Source organism: Bombus terrestris, chromosome 9 (assembly GCF_910591885.1).
Source record: "Bombus terrestris chromosome 9, iyBomTerr1.2, whole genome shotgun sequence".
Lineage (NCBI taxonomy): Eukaryota > Metazoa > Arthropoda > Insecta > Hymenoptera > Apidae > Bombus > Bombus terrestris.
The window spans coordinates 17,721,311-17,729,896 of record NC_063277.1 but is presented as its reverse complement, the minus strand read 5'-3'; the positions used below and the strand labels follow the sequence as shown (position 1 = coordinate 17,729,896).

Here is an 8,586-nt window from a genome sequence, read left to right as displayed (position 1 = left end):
AATACGAGACGACGTCGATAGGAAAATTAAGGGAAGCCATAAACGAGACGCGAAAGGAGGGTTGAAGGGGTATTAAGCCAAATATATCGTTGACAGTTAGAATCTGTTTACAAGATCGTTCAATAAAGCGAACGAAACGTGTCTCGAACGATAAGAACGCAGTAAACCTATCGCTATTACGGTCAATATAGGAAAGCATTATACGAACACGGAACGTTTCTAAAATATTTCTTCCGAACGAAATTAATTCGTTTAAACTTCGTTTCCAAGGAATAAAAAACATCTGTGGACAAACTTCACAGGTAATGGAATATTCAACCGCTTGCCACACTTTTACGAGTCTGAGTCGTGATGAGAAAGAGTTTTGAGCCAAACCCGAATATCACGAGTCTCACTCGTAGTTTTAAAATCTCGGGCCAATTTCAATGTATCGAATGCTGTCTTTTTTCTAAACATAGGCGCGACTATCTACGCACTCAGTCGCGCGATATCATGTTCAAATTCTAACACTCTGTTTCCGTTTCCTGACCATTCGGGCGCAACGTTTGAGCCCGGATTCTTCCGAGTTAAACGGTATGGCAGGAAGTTAACGCTAATGAAAGCTGTGTTCCGGCGCGGGTAAATACTTGGTACAGGAATTAGTCAACTATCATAAGCGAAAATCGAAAGTCAAGTCATAAGTATAAACGCAAAAATACGTGGGGCATGGTTTTCGGCTATATTCCGGGGCGGAATAATGTCGTCAAATAATGTAGACAACTACGGTCGGCAGGATAATCCTCCGAAGACACGTATACCTGAAACGAGAAGGGCGAGCGAGAGGGAGAGAGGGAAAGAGAGAGAGAGATAAAGCGGATATTGTCTTAGCGAGTTTCGAACGCTTGCCAGGGGTTCACCCTCCGACCAACCCCATAAACGTATTCATGGCCGGTGTATGGTAGGGAGATGACCTCCATGGGGTTCCTGGTTAACGTCACGAAATCACGCCGTTGTCGATATGAGAAGCCTTGACTCCACCTAATAAAGATTGATGAGATTTAATTAAACGCTCGATGAAAATGGTACGCGTGAGAGGGTGAGAAGGGACAATGGGTGCTTAACGAGGACCTTTTTTAAATCGACCACCGTCGATTAGGACGCCTGGTACACGAGCCACCGTCTAGAATTGTCGAAAAGGGTGGTACGTAAATCTTTATTAGAGGAAAGTGCGGATGGTTCAACTTCTGAGGAGGAAAATGTAGTCGCGAGATAGGCGATAAATTTGTAGACCATTTTCATGGGAATTCCTCTCTATAGCGCTTTCTTCCATAAAATCATCCTAAACCGATAACCGACTTCTGGACAACGTAAAATTTCAGGCGCCGTTGCGATAGGTGGTGTTTGAAAATAACATTATTTGAAAGTAACATTTGGCGCTATTCGCGAACGCATCGATAGAATTACCAAGCGCAGAACGCTCTTAGAAATAGATCATGCACCGACTTTTGAATAGATAGAGGCGTCCTCGGGGAAACACCTTCGTTCCAAGTGTCGAACGTATTAAGGTCGGTTTAGAAAAATGCGTGGAAAGGTGCGAGTGACTCGCGCCCTTTTGTTACTCGGCATCTGCCCATTGACAATGGTAATGGGCGTGAAATTTCGGAAATCGCTGTTGGTTCCAAAGTTGACTCGACTGCTGCGAAGGCCTCACGGCAATGGGAACGCTGACAAATTCTGGTTTATGACGATCAAGACGACCAGCTGGCCTAAAATCGTACTAGAGAAATTTCGTCTATTTCGGAAAGATCTTTGCGCTATCGAAGACACCTTTCATCGTTGGATTTTATGTTACGAATCGACAAATTCCAATTGCAATTATTTCTTGCGTAGAAATTAACGATAAAGGGTAGTGGCATAAAATTCGCGACGTGTTCGGTCGGAATTTCTGAGGAAAAGGAATTTTTCTGTGTATAATATTAGCGATTTGTGTAAAACATTCCTCTTTTTCTAAATAAAGAACACAAATTTCTCCTTGTGATACCTGTTTCCTCGACCACCTCGAAAAGCTGATTCACTTTTCGTCGTCGTGTATCGAAAGAAAACTTCTTTCGATCTTTAAATGATCGCGTAATTTCACCGTTAAAAGCGGACAGAGGAGGATTCTTTCTCGAAGAGGAATTTTTCCAGCTGCGATTGAAAACGTTATAGGGACACGTTATAGAAACGTGTCCGGGAGAGAACACACGGCGAACGTTAGCAAAGGGAGGCGTTGTCGCGTGAAATCGTATCTACCCAAAATATTTGTACTTTTCGTGAATCGTCCATTGTAGCTAGGCATAGGTTGCACGGGGTGCCCGACGCCACCTTACAATGACCCGTGGCCACAAAATTTGTATGAATGAGCGCGTAAACCCAACCGGTAGCCCACCCAAATCGCTTAAATATCTTTGAATGAAGCACAATTTTATGGACGTAACTGGTAACTTACTGAAAGTAGTAATTAAGAATCGAGGAAACAACTTTTGTAATTTTTTTACTAAGAACGAATAAACTCTGGAGATTTCAAATATCAAACGCGTGCTTTATAGCTTTGAAATATTTTTGCGAACCGAGTGAAATATTCCATAGCGTTCTTCCCTCTCTAACGAAAAGAAGAAAAAGGAAAGCGGAATATCTTCTACAAGACAGCCACTGTAGCTCGACGTAAATATTCAGAAACCAATTACCACCCTTTCATCCAAATGTATACACGGAATTGTCGCAAAATAAAGTTTAATAAAAACGTAAAATTTCGTATTTATAGCAACGATTTTTACTGCAGTCAGCATCAACTAACAACATAATAGGGTCGTGCTTTGTTCCATCAACCTACCCTCTAAACGCTAGAAAACGAGAAATGTAGAACACGTTTAAATGTATCTGGAGGACCACGAGAACGGCGAACGTGTGTAATAGCTGATGGTAGAGAAGGTTTCGAGGATGGCATAGAAGCAGAAAGAACGAGGTGGGTTACTGCGCAAGAAAGTCAGGACCGGTGAGCAGAGACCGGTGGGCGCATGATCCTCCTGAGACTCGTAAGGTGAGGAGAACAGCTAATAAGGCGTATCAGTTACCAAGGAGACGAGGTCTCCTTAACGGCGAAGAAGAATGGCGGACGAAAGGCAAGAAGAGGAATCCCGAGGGCTCGCCGCTTGGAAAACTCATAAGTTTCAATTTAGTCGGGGATCAGCGTCCTCCGACGGGCTTTACGGGCTAAGCGTCGCGCCTTATATTGATTTTCACACATTTCGACCTTCTCCGCGAGAACTTCCTGCCTTTTGGAGAACAAATACCATGATGGAGAACAGGAGACGCGGAGGAGAGGCGTTTCCATATTTGATATTTAAGTTCGACTAACGTATTAGCTCGTGATATTTCAACGCCAATACTATGGAACAGTTTTACGTTTATTTCGTATACGTCGTATAAAACACTTTGAAATTTCATTAGACTTCTCAGTGCGATGAGACAAGATCGTTATAATTATATTGGATAAATTTGAATTAAATTGGATCGATGTGAAACAACATACAAGAATTGCAAGATAATTTTACGTAAATGACTCAGTGGTGACATCATAGAAGTATCATACAAGTATTTGTACGATTTACCATAGTGGGAATTGATTCCAGGATAGGGGCATACGTAAAATTAGACGCGTTGGCGGACACGTAACACGGACACTATGCACCGCGTGTTTGTTTTATTGCAATGCACAAGGAACGACTCCACGATCCGCGATGCGAACACCTTCGTCATGAGTACAATTTTAACTAACCGTCTCATTCAACGATTTTCGCAATTCGACGACACCCACGCGGCGAATCCCTAGAGGTGATTTTTAACTTTTATCACTGCGCCTTGATCTTCGACAAGGTGAAATCTGTTGTTTGCTAAATATTCCCCTATAAACTTGTATCTTACGGTTAATCATTTCTTTTACGAACGCCCTTTGCTGCGATGTATGATGATAATCGACGACAAACGTTTTGAAAGCTTTAAGATAGTAGAAACGTGGAAATCAGCTAGCTCTACTGCGAGGTTAAGAGACCTTGAAATATTTCAGGGTTATCTATATATAAATCATGGAATTATATTCGTCTTTTCTTCTGTATCTAACCGAGCAAAGTGATGAAAATTGAAACTCGAGATTGTTTTCTTCCTCTACCAGACAAATTATACGAGTGTTTTCATAATACAACTTTTAAAAGGATGAAGAATACAACTCCGAAAATATCGTATCATTTAGAAAAAATTGTCTTCTCTTCTGTATCTAACCGAGCAAAGCGATGAAAATTGAAGAAAAGTTTTCTTTCTCTACCGAACAAATAAAACTGTGTCATTTGTATTCCATTATTAAATCTTGTTAATTTCTAATTATATAATACACGCATGGACAAGTGTTTTCATAATACAACTTTTAAAAGGGTGAAAAATACAACTCCGAAAGTATCATTTAGAAAAAATTGTCTTCTCTTCTATATCTAACCGAGCAAAGCAATGAAAATTGAAGAAAAGTTTTCTTTCTCTACCGGATAAATTAAACTGTGTCATTTGTATTCCATTATGAAATCTTGTTAATTTCTAATTATTTAATACACGCATGGACAAGTGTTTTCATAATACAACTTTTAAAAGGGTGAAAAGTACAACTCCGAAAGTATCGTATCATTTAGAAAAAATCGTCATCTCTTCTGTATCTAACCGAGCAAAGCGATGAAAATTGAAACTTGAGATTGTTTTCTTTCCCTACCGGATAAATTAAACTCTGTCATTTGTATTCCATTATGAAATCTTGTTAATTTCTAACTATTTAATACGCGTATGGAAAAGTGTTTTTATAATACAACTTTTAAAAGGGTGAAAAGTACAATTCCGAAAGTATCGTTTAGAGAAAAGCTATCAAGTCAAATGTATTAACGAAGAGAAACAGGATAAAGTGTAAATTATCTTACGGTTAGTGAATAATTATCTTCGATCGTTTCTCTAGCCATTATTACACTCGGAATAAATATCGTCGATGATGAAAAATAAGAATGAGTACACATCCTCGTTATCCAGGGTGGTGAAAATGAAATTATTTTAGATGGAAAAAGAAAAGCGAGGAAAGCACGTGTTTAAAATGCCACAGAACGAGAGAAGGACAAATCACAAGGTGAAAGAATATTAAAAGCCCCGAGTTATTAACGGATCGAACGAAATATTCACCCTGTACATAATGACAAGGATGTGGGTGCTGCGAAACGTGGACGTCTAAATTTGAAACGTGAGCTGGGAATTAGGTCAAGCAGTGAGAATTAGGCTTAACGTTTATGGTTCCGCTCGTCTGTGATTTTGTCAAGAAATCGAAATTAATTGTCGTAAATAGATGTAGAAAAGGGAGTAATTGAGAGTTCGCTGATCAACGATGAAGGGCAGAGATTCCTTTCTCCAACATTTCCCAAGAAGCTCGTACTTTGAAATTTTACGGATTTCAAATCATTTTCAAACGAACGGATAAATATATAACGGAATTTACGTTTCCATAACAATTCACGGCTGACGATCGATTTAGAACATTAGAAGAAAAGTTGAAATTCGTCAAATTTCTAAACGCAGATCTTTTAACGAAACTTTCAAATTTTACAAATCGTTGATTAATCGTATATTATTATCAATGAAAGTATACAAAGAGTTCGTGCTTACTTTATCGACAAGCAAACGTAACAAAGAATCAAAATACTCCATTGAATTTGATACATGGGCTATTCTAATCTCCACCTGTGAAGGACCGATTATCCTGTAAATGTATTTAAGGAATTTGTCTAGTTTAAAAATTGAATAAATCTCAGCAGGTAAACGATATTTATGTTTTTACATCCTCTTTGAATCATTTCGTGGTTTAAGTTAATCTTGCAACCACCCTTTACCATCCCTTAGCCTCTCACCAGTTTTCAAGAGGATTTTCTGTAGTCACGCGATAGAAATTAAAGCTACAGGAACCGGAAATAGAGAATATGCTGAGCTTTCCATTGCATTTTCGCATGTCTCATAAACATAAACCTCAATTTTCTACTACTTAATTATCGATCAAAGATAACTTTTCTCCTACTATTCGATACTTTGCGAATAAGAATCGCTCATGTTTCTCTTTCGACGTATTGCAGGCCAAAAACCAAATGACGATTGGACTAGTATTTAACAATTATATTTAATAATATAACTTGAATAACTACATTGTTAAAACTATATTGTCATAGTTTTCTAAATTCTAACTTTCGCAATCGTCCTTCTTCTACTATATTACCGTGTGTACCAGTAACCGGTATGTATTACTACTGTGCCAACAGGAAATCTTTGTCTATTGTGCAACTTAAAATGGCTACTGTAGTTTACCTCTTGACGAAACCAGCAGAGCTTATCGCTCTTCGTATAATTTCGTTGTAACTAAAGGTTGTTGCATTCTTCGTCGAACAGAGAAACATCTCTAACCAGTAGCATGTTAAGATATCTCCGATACAGGTGAAAACGTTATTTTACAGACGATACGAAAATTATTCTAAACGTTAATGTTACTACGAAACGTTGCTTACTTGCTAAACCAAATGTTAATAACGTTATGAATAATCGTGTCAACGAAATGAGTATTTTGTCACATTATAGAAAATCCTAAATTTCGACCGACAACTATAGCAAGTTCCATAACAAGCTATTGTAGGTGCAAAGAAAAATATAAAATTCAACGAAATAGTAATAACATGTTTAAATCTGAATTCGATAAAAATTCCTACAATAAGAGGATAATGAATCTTTTTCAGATAAGTATGACGATTAATTGGGAAGGCACCGACTGACGTGTAACGGTAGAAACGCGTCATGGGGGTCTATCAACATCACGCAGGCCAGTCTGGCCGTGGCCGAATTGGAAATAAATACGCTTCATCCAATCTGTATCGCTGGGTCGATCGGTACGGGCAACAAAAATAAAGTTACATTTAGAGTACCCGGTATATACGTGCTAGGAGGTCGCCGCGAATGACCGAAGAGTGCCAAATCTGAAAGATCAGCTTTCTTCCATCCTTCTTACGAGTTAGCGTCCGAAAATCTCTTCTGTTGAATATTTGTTAACATCAGAAACGCTACTCCGGTTTAAACTATATGTTTCAAGATAATTGTCCATAGTTTAGTCCAAGCTATATGTTTCGAAATAGCTGATGAGTAACACCGTAAACTATAAAATTCTTTCTTCGCCTTTAACATTCAGCTCGCTTCTTCGAATCTTTTAGAAAATCCGATGTCTCCTTTAAATTAATTCAATTAATTATGGCAAATTTACGATTCATCGGGAGCAATTGTAAAAGCAGTCGGCGAAACTATGCAACAGGAAAATTCCGTTATTTGCCTCCTATTTTCACTGGTGAGAACGCGCTTACAATGGCGTCATCGCATTCATCACGCGATCGTATTTTCGTGTCCAGCGAGATACGATTTAAAGAACGTCCGAACGTCACTAGAACGTATTTAAACAGATGTATTTGCACCGGTGTTGAGGATAAATCCGTTAGTCGATTGCTCGCCCCTAGTTTCGACTCGATAAATCCTTAACAATGGCAGACGATTAATTTCAGACAGGATTAAATAGATTTGCCACGAAAGGTGAACGTAGAATGGAAAACAAGGAAATACGACTGTAACTGATCGCTGTACTTAATTATTCTCATCTCAGGCTATGCGATCCTTGAACCGTAATCGAATTTCAATTGCGAAATTGGATAAAGATACCTTGAAGAGTTTCCGCAAAATCGTACGGAGGTGGAGATGACTAAACATTTTCTTCGTAGACGAAGATCAAAGGTCACAAGTGACATCATAAAGCTTGATCGACGATTTTTCCCACTCGTTTCCTCCAATATCCCTCCTTCTCGTCTTTCTATTTATTTTTTCCGATTCTATTTGATATTCGGTACAATTGTCAAGTAAGCAAGGAATTCCCTTAAAATTCCACGCTTAACGCTATGGTTAACTTTAAACAAACCATAGTCAAGACTAGCGTTGTCAAACATGACAATGGTCCTTTGTACTAAACCAAACACGCGTTTCTAAGTCGAAAACGTTCCAGGAAAGAGGAGCCGAAAGATACCACAAATTCACGAGTATCTGACCTATAGATATCGATCGGTTTGACGGTACAAATCGTAAAATCAACGCGAAACAGGACAGAGAATATCGAGAATCAGAAAGCCATTTAAATGGAAACAGGTCGAGAGCGAGCTGATTACGTTTTTATCCAAGGAAACTCGCGAATATGTGCGAAGATCGTGTTCTAACGCATCGTTACGTATCTCGTAATATATTTACGGACGAGCACACGAGCAATGACATTTTCACGACAAATATACACGTGACTGCAGCCTTGGAGAAGGCCTCACATCGAGCACCCGAGTATCGGGTATTGCCAATGTCAATTTGGCTTGACGTTTGTCAGCAGGTAGGTATGATCGAGTTGAACGCGGTCGGTTTGCTCGAAAACGAGAAAGAATAGCTAAACGGTGGCCAGCTCTTGAAATACAAAGACCGTCGAATTGCAGA

General features: G+C 39.1%; 1 long non-coding RNA gene across 1 annotated transcript; it reads left to right on the top strand.

Annotated features, from left to right (window-relative positions):
* Nucleotides 1-6,398: 6,398 nt before the first annotated feature.
* On the top strand, nucleotides 6,399-7,254 carry LOC125385597. Its single transcript, XR_007225054.1, has 2 exons — nucleotides 6,399-6,519; nucleotides 6,816-7,254. It is a non-coding gene; the product is annotated as an uncharacterized LOC125385597 (long non-coding RNA).
* Nucleotides 7,255-8,586: the final 1,332 nt, after the last annotated feature.